The 13,171-nt window shown below is 46.2% G+C and overlaps 1 protein-coding gene across 11 annotated transcripts in view; it reads left to right on the forward strand.

Annotated features, from left to right (window-relative positions):
- LOC107391010 (cyclin-dependent kinase 17) overlaps positions 1 to 13,171 on the forward strand; it is a 62,996-nt gene that overhangs the window by 31,829 nt on the left and 17,996 nt on the right. Inside the window, exon 1 of one of the 11 annotated variants that reach the window (XM_070545272.1) lies at positions 6 to 5,347. The exons of the other annotated variants lie outside the window; for them this stretch is intronic. The gene's annotated coding sequence lies outside the window, so the exon portion shown is untranslated. Of the gene's footprint in view, positions 1 to 5; positions 5,348 to 13,171 lie in introns of those variants that run through there. 11 annotated transcript variants of the gene reach the window in all.

The following is a 13,171-nucleotide window of genomic DNA, read 5'->3' on the forward strand; positions in this document are numbered from 1 at the left end:
CAGTGCACACTATTACAGTGGTTTACTTTAAGTGGGTGGTTGTGCTAGTTGGTAAAAACTAGCCGCTTTGGTCCATATGTTCAGTTTTCAGCTGTATGCATGCTGCTTTATTTGATGCTGCGTTGTCTGAAAGCAAAACTAAGATGAACTTTCAGAGATCATTGAAAAGGGTTGATTGAGGCCCATATAACAATCACACAATACAACGATCTAAACCAGCTTTAAACACAAAAGACTTATGCTATAAAGCGTACAATCACCCAGCATGATATATTCTGATTTATGCATCCAGCACAATAGCATTATGGGTATAAAAGGAGGAGCACAGGGGATAGGAGCGACTCACTGCTGGGTGCATAAAGCAGGGGGTGATGGGAAGATGGGAAGAATAGGAAAATTATCTTCAAAATGAAACATGTTTTTGTGCCATGCACCTCTTTACTGATTAGGCACCCGTTATCTATACCTTATTTAACATTTAGCTTTTGGCTGCGCAGTGGTTAGAGCTGTTGCCTTGTAGCAAGAAGGTCCTGGGTTCGCTTCCCGGCCTGGAATCTTTCTGCATGGAGTTTGCATGTTCTCCCTGTGCATGCGTGGGTTCTCTCCGGGTATTTCGGCTTCCTTCCACAGTCCAAAGTCTTGACTGGCCGGTTAATTGGTCTGTCTAAATTGTCCTTAGGTGTGAGTGTGTGTGTGCATGATTGTTTGTCCTGTGTGTCTCTGTGTTGCCCTGCGATGGACTGGCTCTCTGTCCAGGGTGTACCCCACCTGACTACCCGTTGACCGCTGGAGATAGGCACCAGCACCCCCCGCGACCCTGCGTGGACAAAGCGGGTTCAGAAAATGGATGGATGGATGGAACATTTTGCTTTTACCTTCACCTTTCCCTCTCCGCAGTGCACTCCTTTGTTTCATTTACCCCATCTAAAATTTGCTCTGAGTAAAATCAAATTCACTGAGGCAGACTGAATTTGTCCTTTAAACAAGAGTACCGAAAGCCTTTTACATTCTGGAGCATTTGCCCTCTATCGACCATATTTGCTGTAATTATTTAAAAAGGCCGGTCCTCTTGCATCTCTGCTTGGAGCCATTTAGCAGTGCAGCCTTCCTGCATGGGTCTTTTTAGGGAAAAAAAAACATATTGTAGTAATCTGAGAAAGATGATCATCAGTGGAGTGGTTCTGAGATAAATGAGTGGTATGGACTTGGTCTTTCTTGGGTCTATCCACCAGGGTGTATCTTTGGTTCTTCAATGTGTGTGATGTAATAGACTGATAAATAATTCAGCAGCAGTGTCAGACTCATCTGCCGCAGCTTCTCCGCTGAATAGGATCTCACTCCAGGACACCTTGAAGGGAGCTGGTGAGCAGAGCTGAGGAGAAGAAAAGATACAGAGGATATAAGAGGAGAATGTAAAGGCCAAAACTAGAATGATGTCACTGTTTTTACAGAAGTTAGCCAAGCACAGTTACATTTTCCAGAACATAAATTATGTAAAAGTATGAATGTATTTATGTTAAGCTTGTGTAATAAGTAGAGTAGGCTAGATCACAATGAGGTGCTTTAATTAACCTGCCTGGTCTTTTAGAAAACACTGACGGTGTGTATCTTTGACATTATTTTCCACAGTTTTTATTTCAAAGGCGTATTTAAAAATGTCTGAACTTATAACAGCCTTGTTATTGGAATGATCTTTGGTCTTCTGGCATGTTTTACGTTTGTCGTCGTATAGTAGACACGTGTCTGGTGTCACACAACAGATGCTTACACTTGAAACCGTGTATTTTGATCACCGAATCGTCTCCCATGTAATGCAAGTGAAACTGGTCGGGATCAGTTTTCGGTCATGGCCGTTTCCCACTAATAGTCAATAATTCAGAACAGTTCAATGAGAGTTGGTGGTCCGTGGTGGAGTGAGATGAGCAGATCTTTTATCTCAAAGAGCTCCACTTGATCATGTTATTCACACTTTACTGTAATGTTTGTACCAACACAGAGACAAATATTTAAACTAACAGTCTTTAAGATTTTAGTTGTTATGCTTTTTTAAAGGTCAAGCTGTGGAAGGAAGGTTGATATTTCTTGTCTTGAGACACTAAATGTGCTTTAGTTATTGTAATTGGGGTTTGGAAATGGTTTGTGCAATTGCTATAGCTGTTAAAGTCCTTTTAAGAAAATGTCTTCAGGCTTTCTGAATGCATCTGCAAATAAATTAGGCATTGATAGATAATGCGAGCAAATGGAAAGCTCTTCCTGCATCCAAACGATTCAAACTGCATCCTCACTGTCTAGTCATGGCTTCCTAGTGCTCCTTCTTTTGAATGTTTTTAATAATTCCTTCACCACTGCTTGCCAAATTAAACCATTCATACACGGCTCATGTTAAAACATCCATCATTGTTCCAAAGTGATCCAAAGTGACATAGGTGTACTGGTCATTCGTGGTTATTGGGCATGTTTAAATAAATAATGGTTACCATGTAACATGTATTTTGGTTGGTTAATTACTGCTTTTAGTGCGGGTAATTTCCTTTTATGAAAAGGTCTTCCTTTGCTCCTAACTGTCATTATGAACCTCTCAATAACTTTTTGTGCCATTCTGAAAACTCTCAATGCAGCTTTCACGCTTTCTCACAAGCAAATGTATTTGCAGACAAAATAAAAGAAAATAATTCACTACTCCCTGCTTTAGCGCTACCTATAAGTAAGTCTCTTCAGTGCTTACAGAGACGTAGATAAAACACACACTCATATTGTTCTGCTTGCTGTTGCTTTAATTTTGTCTCTAAAACTTGGTCTGACCTAGTTTCGCTGAGTAAGCTCATTGGAGCAGTTGGAAAGAAATGAACCCGTTGCCATTGAAAGCATACACAAGTGCACACACACTCACAATGTAAGTATGCACATGAAAAAAAGCCCCAAGGTACTCAGGGAGTACACCATTAGGAGAAAGACCACATGCAAACAAGGATTTCCAGTTCTTTGCTTTAGAGACCTTTGAAAGCCAAATTGTACAGAAATTTTGATGTGAGGAGATTGGGGATACGTTTGTGTTTTTCTGAGTGAGTGTCAGGGTGTGTTTTGCTCATGAGACTGACTCCTTGACTAAAAGCAGCATAGCTCAGCAATACTTCCTGACAGCCACTGTCACTGACCCAGAGAAGGGAGCAGCATGTTCAAGTATGAGTGATTTTTTTTCTGTAATTGTGTGAGAGACATTTTTAGTTATCTGACATATTTGTGGAGACTAAAATGTTGGAGTTGGGGTTCAGTAATTCAGTTTTTTTATGTTTAAGGAGCTCAAAATGTTGTATGTTGTTGACTGTTTAGTAGTGATGCACCGATGTGAAATCCTTGGGCCGATTTCAATATTAATATTACTGTTATGACCGATATTTGCTGATACCGATATTCTTCTAAAAACAGCAGATTTTATATAGAATGAAAATGATTAAAGCTGAATTTACGTTATTATGTACACATAACACACACATTTATGGTTCTGAGAGGATTTCATTCACTGTTCACATGACTAAACAATTACATATCACCCTCCTCGCACTCTGAAACTGGCAAACAAATGGAGACAAGATGGAAAAAATATTGGTTGTTAATATCGGCCCAGTTTTATTTATCGAACCGATACCGTAATGTTAAAAAAATGACTAACATCAGCCGATACCGATATTGATGCCAATATATTGTCCATCCGTACTATTTAGGTATGAGCTTAAGCTCTCTCTATGGGTCGTGGTCAGACTTTAGGGGTATTCAATTCTGGGTCTGGACGGCTGGCATCCAGCACTTTTGAGTGGTTTCTTCTCTCTAACACACTAGATTCGGTGCTTGAATCACCTGCGCAGCAGTTCATTAGGCTCTGCAGAAGCATGTTAGTTACCTGCTGATTGAAATCAGATGTGTTTAAACAGAGTTAAAACCAAATCGTGCTGGATACCGGCCCTTCAGGCCCAGAATTAAATACCCCAACTTCTATGCAGGTGTTAACCTAAATATGCTCTTCCTTTTTCATCACTTTAGAATTGTCTTTCATGAAAAAATGCACATAACCAGTTTCAAAACCAGTTGATTCAAATCCACAGATTCATATATGAGTTAAATTGATCACTCACATGAAACTGGCCACACCAATGCTTTTTTCTAAAGGTGCTTCTGATGCACTGTTTTAGGTATCCCTTTAAAGAGATCACATGCTTCATGAATTAAGTTGGTCACTGTAGCCCCCCCCCACACACACACACACACAATAGAAGTGATGAGGTAGACAAACATGCTTAAAATATCTGTGAGACTGAACAATAAGTGAGAGCATGTGACAGAGGAATAACCGCAGCTTTTACAGCTTGACTTAGAAACATCTAATCTATAATTCATGGCCTGGAGACCCAGGAGTGACATAAATTATAAAACTCAACCTGATGGGTGTTAACTGAATCAGGATCAGGTAAGAATTTACTCAGAAAAACACAGATGTTGAGGATGGCTTCTGGATAACTGTAGAAGTGTTAGAAAATGAACGTGCATTCTTAATTTTGTTGTATTCAACTGTTACTCATATTGTGTGAAACATCAGTATTTGAGCACCCTGCAATTTTACAAGTTCTCTCACTTAGAAATCATGGTGCAGTCCAGCATTTAAAAAATTCAGGAAATCACATTGTGTGATTTTTAAAAATAATATTTAATTTGAATTGCACTGCTGTGTTGAGGGTCTGACCTCATGAGGAAATTACTATGCAGTGATTTTCTCCAAAATGACTGTGCTTAAATTGCTCTGAAAAGCAAATAATCACATCAGCGCCAAGAAACTTCATTTCCCATGATGCTTTGCACACGGAAGCATTGTGATGACGTCACCGCCTAGTACCAGAAACACGTTCTGCGCATGTGCGGGAAGCCGTGGAGCTTTTCCCGCGAACTAAGACCATAAATCTTCAGCAGAGACAAAGAATCCTCGTTCTTTTGCCCAGGATACCTGGCGGTGAGGACACGCTTGTCGAACGCTCCGACTTCTTTGAGCACGCGGAAGCTCTAAGAGCCAAGTTGAGCCCACGGGACCGCTGATCTGCTCGTTTCTGCTCCCCTCCAGCTGATGTTTGAGGACACAGAACCAGCGGAGGGAAACAACAACTCCATCCAGCTCTCAGAAACGCTGTAAGTTGTCAAACTCAGCCCAAAAGGAACTTCGTTTTCTTTGTGTCCAGCCGTGGAGAAACACTCGTGGAGCCAAACAACGGAGAAAGCATCAAACCGGCGGATGACGCTGAAAACTGCGGAGAAACACGGAGAACCGTCAAATCAAAAGGGGGAGGGACGCCTCGCTCTTTTGGTGATCAGAAAACTCATTTTTCTCTCATTCTTTTCTTCTCCCGTTTCCTCTATAGTCCAGAATAAGCAATAAAACCGCGCTATTGCTTAAAAAAAGTAGCTTCGTGTTTTCCTCTTTCGTTCCAAATTCGTCCTTCGGGTCATTTTGAAAGAATAAACTGCTTATTAATCATTGTTTGGTATCTTTAAATGTTCGGCCATGGCCAGGCTGATAAACTAAGGATATTAACTCGTGATTAATCTTTTGTGTTGTTGCATGATCCTTTGAAATGTTTTGAGTGATTTAAGGTTAAGTTACTACTGATTCTAAGTGCTTTGGAAGTTAAAGTGCAAGTTGCCACCCACACTTTAGCCAGACAAAGGAGTCAGCCATCTTGTATTCAAGACTCCATTTTGAATCCATACACACGCACACACACTACTCCTTTGTGAGAACAAAGGACCCCATTCATACATCCTACATACACACAAAACACCTTGAACATTATTTTGAATATACATCCTTTTATTATATCACATGGTTATTATTCATTTATGCCACTGTTTATTCATTTGACAAATTGTTAATTAAACGTTATAAAATTCAGATTTTCGTCTCCAGTAGCTTTGTTGTGTCGAAGAGAAGTCTCTGCTCCAAGGATTCTACGAACTTCAAGAAAGACTGATAAGAGTTTTGGATTCAATTTTTCCCCGGTTAAAGGGGAATGGTGCCCCGTATATCTAAGAATATCTTAATTAATTAATAAATCAGTAAATATTCCCATATTTACAGAATTTATTGAAGAATCCAAAAGTAAGTTGAAGCTTACTAATTGTTCGCTCCTAATAACCCCAACATTTAATTGGTGCCCCGTGTGAGGCTTGGATACACAGAGATTTCTATCCGGCACAAACAAACAAATAAATCCAAAGAGCTTGAATTAAAAATAATCCGTTGTTCAGCCTTGAACCAGCAACAGAGTGGTGCTGATTTCGCTGAGCAGGAAGCTGCATCGAACTCTCACCAGTAACTCAGTGCTTCTTTAAAGGTGCAACGTGTAAATTAATTCTGGTTGACCTTTTAGGTTAAAAATTCAGTTTTTCCTTAAAGGTGCAACGTGTAATTAATTCTGGCTAACCTTTTAGGTTAAAATTCAGCTTTTCCTTAAATGTGCAACGTGTAATTAATTCTGGCTAACCTTTTGGGTTAAAATTCAGTTTTTCCTTAAAGGTGCAACGTGTAATTAATTCTGGCTAACCTTTTAGGTTAAAATTCAGTTCCTCATTAAAGGTGCAGCGTGTAAGTAATTCTGACTAACCCTTTTAGGCTAAAATTAACTGCTAATTTAGCGACTTTAACTCACAGTGGCTATTGTAACTAACTGAAACCTTCACTCAAAGACTGATAACACCCTGTTTGCTAATATTCTGAAGGAATAACTAGCATATTTAACACTGCAAGTGTTGTAAGACGTTGCTACGGCAACGCACCAGCTTTTGCTAAAATACTGAAAGGAATAGTATTTTAAGCGTCAGTCACGGCATTCCGTGCAATCTTAAAACGCTAAAACCTGTGCGCACAAAGGTTAATTTAGTGTTTTTCTGCTACAAAGCTAGCAGTTTGCTGCCCAAAAGGTGCAGTTTGAGCTATCTGCAGAAGCTCTACTAGGCTATTTTTGGTTCGGTTGTTAAAATGGAGGGACAGAGTAGTGAACTGACCAACTCCCAGCAACCAGGTGGCGCTGCGGCCCACGACTATGAACCTGGCCTACTTTCTGGACAAATATTGTCCAAACTGGTCGCGGTTGCTCGAGAACCCGACTACCCTTCTAGGGATTTCACTGAAGAACAGCGTAGCGTCGAGCTAGAAGCTGTAATCGATCAAATAGAAAACCCGGATGGTACAAAACCAATCCAGGTTCACTTAGCTAAGTTAGCCCTGATCCTCTATCAGAGAGGACTCCAACATGATAGAGAGATCATGAACCTCCAGAGTATGCTAGCTGAAAAACAGCGAAATGGAAGGCTGATCGAGGAAGACGACACCCGCACCGATTCTGGGGAAGATGGGGAGGAGACCCCGCCCCCCTCTGCTGATGACAACAGACAGTGGGAAGGGGGGAAACACCATGACTCTCTGGACGGACGCACGCCGCAGGGGAGAGATGAAGCTTATCTGTCCCAACCTTCGGCCCCGTTCCCTACACACACTATAGGGCATTCAGGACCACCTAGGGGCCGAGGGCAATTCGCCCTCGAACCCCAGGTTGGACCACCACCCTCATCTTCACGGCCTTCTCAATCAGTGAGAAGTCGACCAGCTGAGCGGCACCTCTATTTAGACCGCTCCCCCAGTCCACGAAGGGTGCAAGGTGCCGGCTGGGGTTATGCACAAGCCCAACCTGCACCTCCACCATCCACCCATCCTAGCTACTCCGGTATTCGGCATGCCGATAACCAGCTGCAGGACAAAGCATCATACGCCAGTCCGTACCCGGACAAAGCGTATTACGCAGATGCCCCAGTTGAAAGACGCAGGCTGCACTACGCAGACGTGCCCCGGGAGGAGGATCTCCCAGGACACCCACGTGACGTGCCAGCAGCCCGCCACAACATGCCGGACCCCGATTTGGGCCCCAGGAGTCAACATTGGGAGCCCAGAGCACACCAGCGATATCCAGCGCCCTCTGAGACAGACCGTGGGTCAGAGTCAGAGGATGACGCGCCGTACCGTGAGTCAGGGCTCCGTGTACGTCAAATTGAATCGCTAGCTAAAGACATAGAACGCTTTGATCCTAACACCAATGAATCCAATGTTGACGATTATCTCAGGGAGATAGAACGTTGTCTGCTTGATCTTCCAGCACCCTCTTCAAGGGAAAAGCTCAAGCTAATTTGGAAAACTACATCTAGAACGGTGCATGGTTTCATGGAAACTCTACCATCTGACATTCGAGATCGGTACTCCTCGCTCTGCCGAGCGTTGAGGGATGAATACGCCACGTATGCAGACTCCGCGTCAGCTACAATGGGGGCCTTCTCCATCAAACACGGGAGGAACGAACCCCCCAGAGAGTATTATCGCAGACTCAAAAGTGCTTATTTCCAAGGTCGAAACGGCCCTGGGCTCGAGGAAGACCCTGCCTTCAGATCCCTTTTCATTCACAACCTGCACGAGTGTGTTCGCTCCGAAGTCTCAATGTATTGTCGGATGAAAAAACTGACAACTCAGGAGATTAGGAGATACGCTCAACAGGCTTGGGAAGCCGGCGGAAAGCCCCAAAAGCCTGACGCACATCACCGCGTCATGCACCTAGCTCCCGACGCCGAGCCGCGTTTGGAGCTTGAAGGCACAGAAGCTCCACCCACTAAGCCAAAATCTGCTAAACCTAGACCTGCTAAACCGCGAGAGCAGTCCCAATCTCCTCAACAGGGGAAGGGGGGTGCATATTGGCCACCTAGGTCTGGACAATCAGACAGGAAGTGGCCCAACCAAAACCAACGGCAGGCAGGTCGGAACAGTGGAAGGTTTAAGGAGCGCCGCCCACAGGTAGGTCCCGAACACAAGTCCGCAGGTGAGTACTTGACCAAAGCCGACCTCCAGGAGATGTTTCAGCAGTTCCTAGCTAAACAGAAGGAACAGCTGAGATCTGCAGATGAGACCCCTGCACCAAAGTCTGCTTCTAAGAAGCCAGACCCAGAGCCAACGTCCGCATGACTAGGCGTGGCTCAACCTCCCAGCGTGGCCAGGACCTACCTGATCAGCTGGGGGAACACTATTGGTAGATCACAGGAGTCTCCTGAAATCTACCCCCCAGAGAAACCTGATACTAAATTTCTGAAGTTCCTTGGTGACTTAACAAACCATGATCATGCTCGCCGTTTGTACTGTAGCACCAACGTAGGTGGATGCATACAGGTTGATGCTCTGCTGGATACTGGCTCAGAAATCACCCTGATATGCTCCACACTGTTCCATCGCTTGTCTGACACCATGCGGTCGCTCGGGAAACCAGTCCAGGTAGAACCCTGTGACCTGAAAATCACCAGCTACACCCAGACCCGGGAGTGTATCACTCACCGGGCGTGGCTGGACATCACCTTCCAAGACATGACTCTGGTTCACCCGTTTTATGTCTGCCAGCTAGACACTGAACCACTTCTCATTGGTCAGGACCTGCTTGAACGTCTAGCTCCCCTCATCGACTGCCAGAAGGGTCAACTGTGGGCCCAGGTGGACACACCTAAGCCCTGGAACCCGGATAGCAGCCGACCATCCTCCATTCTTGAAGTCAGCATAAGTGAGCAGCAAAACCCTTGTTCCAAGGTCATGCCCCTCCCTACGGCTCCCACAGACGATGACCGCCTGCAAAGGCACGAAACCGCTCCTGGAACTCCGCTCCGCGCACATTCATCTTTTCTCTGCTCGCTGAAGAACGTCAGCCTGCAGCCATATGCACCACACATAGTTGGTGGTCTTACCATCAACTGCACCCACATCTCAGATGCTCGCCTTGCTCTTTGGTCTGAAAAGTCAGCCATCAGCCAGCAGACGTTTGAACACCTGCGTCAGAAGGACCCCCTTCTGGTCAGTGTGACACGTAGCCATCGGCTCTTGTCACCTACTTGGCCGCAGAGGCTCCTGAAAGCGCCAGAGGTCTGCTCTCTGACTATCCAACTTGGAGCAAGACAGCTCACACATACATTCAGCATCATACCACAGCTTGATCCACCTGCACTCATCGGAGCAGATCTGCTGGTTCGACTCGGTGCCCAGCTGGACACTTGCAATCAAGTCCTTTGGGCCCGAGCCACACCATCCTCTGAGCCTCGCTCAGAAGGCCCTGAACACTTGCTGTCCGGTCAGGCCATTCCACAGGCCTGCCGTGCAGTGGTTGAAGCCAGCACGGTTCTGCCCCCATTGGTCAAAGGGGTGCCTGTTCGTCTGACTCTGATGAAGCATCAGAAGCTGCCAGGCACACAGGCCTTCTTCCAGCCATCACCGCACTTCTTGGAGCTCAACTTAGCCGTCTGTGGCACGCCACTCTTGGAGCTGAACAATCGTTCTGCCTACTTGTTGGTCGAAAATCCGACCCGGAGTCCTATCCACATGCCGGCAGGAAAGCCCTTGGGCATGCTGATAGATAGCTCATTCCATGACTTCGAACTGTCAGTCCCCGTGATCGGACAACTTCCGTTGTTCTTGAACGACAGACAGGTTGGTGTAGACACATTCAGTACTTTCCCTTCACAAATGATTACCATCAAGCGGCATGAAGCCCTTCCTGAGGAACCCATTTGCAGTGCAACCTTAGATACTGACGGCGGTCAGTGTCTAACGGTTTTTGCAATAAATACTCAACCCTCTGAGTCACCGGTTGAAAGCCCGGAACATCAGAGACCCTCCTCCTCTGAACCTTATGACGGCTTCGAGGCCGAAGTCAGCCAGCAGCTTGACAAAGCGGATGCGCTGGAGTCAGAGGAGCAGAGAGCAGAGCTTAGAAGCCTGTTCTATGAGTTTCAGTCCGTCTTATCCAGGGACTCCCTGGACTGTGGACTCACAAACCTGCATACGGTTCGCATTCCAACGAACCTGAATGCCCCTCCTACTTTTGTACGTCAGTACAAGATTCCCCTCGCTGCTTATGAGTCGATCCAGGAGATCCTCGATCAGCTGAAGGAGAAAAACATCATCAGAGAGTGTAACTCCACTTACAACTCTCCCATCTGGCCGGTTCTGAAACCGACTGGGAAATGGCGTCTCACCATAGACTATCGTGCACTGAACAAACAAGTACCTCTCTCCAGGTGGCCTATGATCCATTTAGATCAGGAGCTAGCCAGAGTCAGAGATGCTCGTTTCTTCTCTACGGTTGACGTAGCCAACGGTTTCTGGACCATGAAGGTTGAGCCGGCGGACCAGTATAAACTGGCTTTCTCCTTTGGAAATCGCCAATATACTTGGAACCGCTGCCCCTTTGGCTACTCTAACTCACCTGCCGAGTTCAACATCTTCCTCCACAAAGCCATGTCAGATGCTGCTTCCAGAGGGAACCTCATATATGTCGATGACATCTTGATGAGGAGTCGAACCTTCGAGGAGCACCTGGCCGAACTCCGTCACGTGCTGCAACAGCTCGCTGACGCCGGAGCTAAATTGGCGATTCTCAAGGGACAGTGGTGTCGAACCAAAGTGGAGTATGTTGGACTGCTGGTTGGCCCTAATGGAGTCGAGCCCCAAGCGGGACGCATTAGAGCCATTCAGGACATCAAAGCCCCAGCTAATCTGACCGAACTCAGGAGCTTCCTCGGAGTCTGCAACTACTCCAGGCAGTTCATTGAGGAGTACGCTGAAATAGCGAGGCCCCTCACTGAGCTGCTTCAGAACGACACACCTTTCGTGTGGGACAGACCCCAAGAACACTCCTTCCAGTTCCTAAAACAGAAGTTGGCGTCCGCACCCTGTCTGGCTTACCCAGACAAGGATAAAGAGTTCTACATAGAGGCTACTTTCTCCTCTCACTGCCTGAGCGCTGCTTTGAAGCAGAAACACGATCAGGACATGAGAGTTGTGGCATACGCCAGCAAGCCTCTGAGCAAGGTGGAACTCCAGTTCTCAGACTGCGAGAGAGCTCTCCTCTCTACAGTCTGGGCCGTCGAACACTTTCGTAGTTACATCGGTGGACAGAAAGTGATCATTGAAACGTGTCATCAGCCTGTTACCTTCCTAAACTGCCAGCGTCTGCGCGAAGGAAGAGTGTCAAACAGCCGCATTGCAACGTGGATGATGGTGCTCCAAGGATATAACATTGAGGTCAAGTATGGTCAGAACACCAAGCTAGCGCTAGGACAAGGGCTAGCAGGCTGCCAGCACTGTGACTCTGACTCCGTCATGGGCCCCCTGGACACACCTGCCGCAGTCTACCCAACCGCATCCAATCATCGCTACTTTGATGAGAATGTTTGCCAAGGGCTTCCGAAAGTTTACACTGACGGATGCGCCTACCTTCACGAAGGCCAGCTCCGTGCCGGGGTTGGAGTCGTTTGGGTGGACTGTGACACTAAGCAACCAAATCACTACCGGTTGGGCCAAAAGTCTAGTCAGTACGCCGAAATTGCTGCAGTGTTGATAACCCTCCAGCAGGCGGCAGCCTTGGACATCACTCAAATCGTCCTTTGCTCTGATTCAAACTACGCTAGACACAGCTTCATCTCTCACTTCCCCATGTGGAAGGAGAACCACATGAAAAACGCCAGGAACAGAGACGTGAAACACTCGGAGTTATTCCTAGCGTGTGATCTGCTCACCACTGAGAAAGGCATAATGGTCTACTGGAAAAAGGTCAAAGGTCACTCCAGGACCCTAGGTCCGGAGAAAGATGGTAATGACGAAGCAGACCGCCTTGCTAAGCTCGGTGCTGACCAGGGAACCTGCTGGGAATTCAAAGACGAGTGGCTTCCACCCAAGGCCGTTCACGAGGTCTGCGCGATTACTCGTCGCCATGCTAAACAAGCAGACGAACCTCAGAACGTTGGGGTACCCGTGTTTCTAGGCAGACAACCACATGATGCGGACCTAGTCACCATGCAGGAACAAGATCCTGACCTGAAGCTCATCCGCGAGCTTCTCCAAAAGGGCCCGATGTCTAAACAACCATCACCACCTATTGGTGCAAGCCAAGATTTGGTAAACCTGCATCGTCAACTCACGCACCTGAAACTACAAAACGATTTGTTAGTTTACATGCGTGACGATCACAGCCCGCCGCGCTGGGTTGTTCCACTCGACCACAGAGGAGTGATGCTTGCCTACGCCCACGACACTCCGGTTGGAGGTCACCGCGGA

Source organism: Nothobranchius furzeri, chromosome 15, assembly GCF_043380555.1.
Source record: "Nothobranchius furzeri strain GRZ-AD chromosome 15, NfurGRZ-RIMD1, whole genome shotgun sequence".
In the NCBI taxonomy this organism is placed as follows: Eukaryota; Metazoa; Chordata; class Actinopteri; order Cyprinodontiformes; family Nothobranchiidae; genus Nothobranchius; species Nothobranchius furzeri.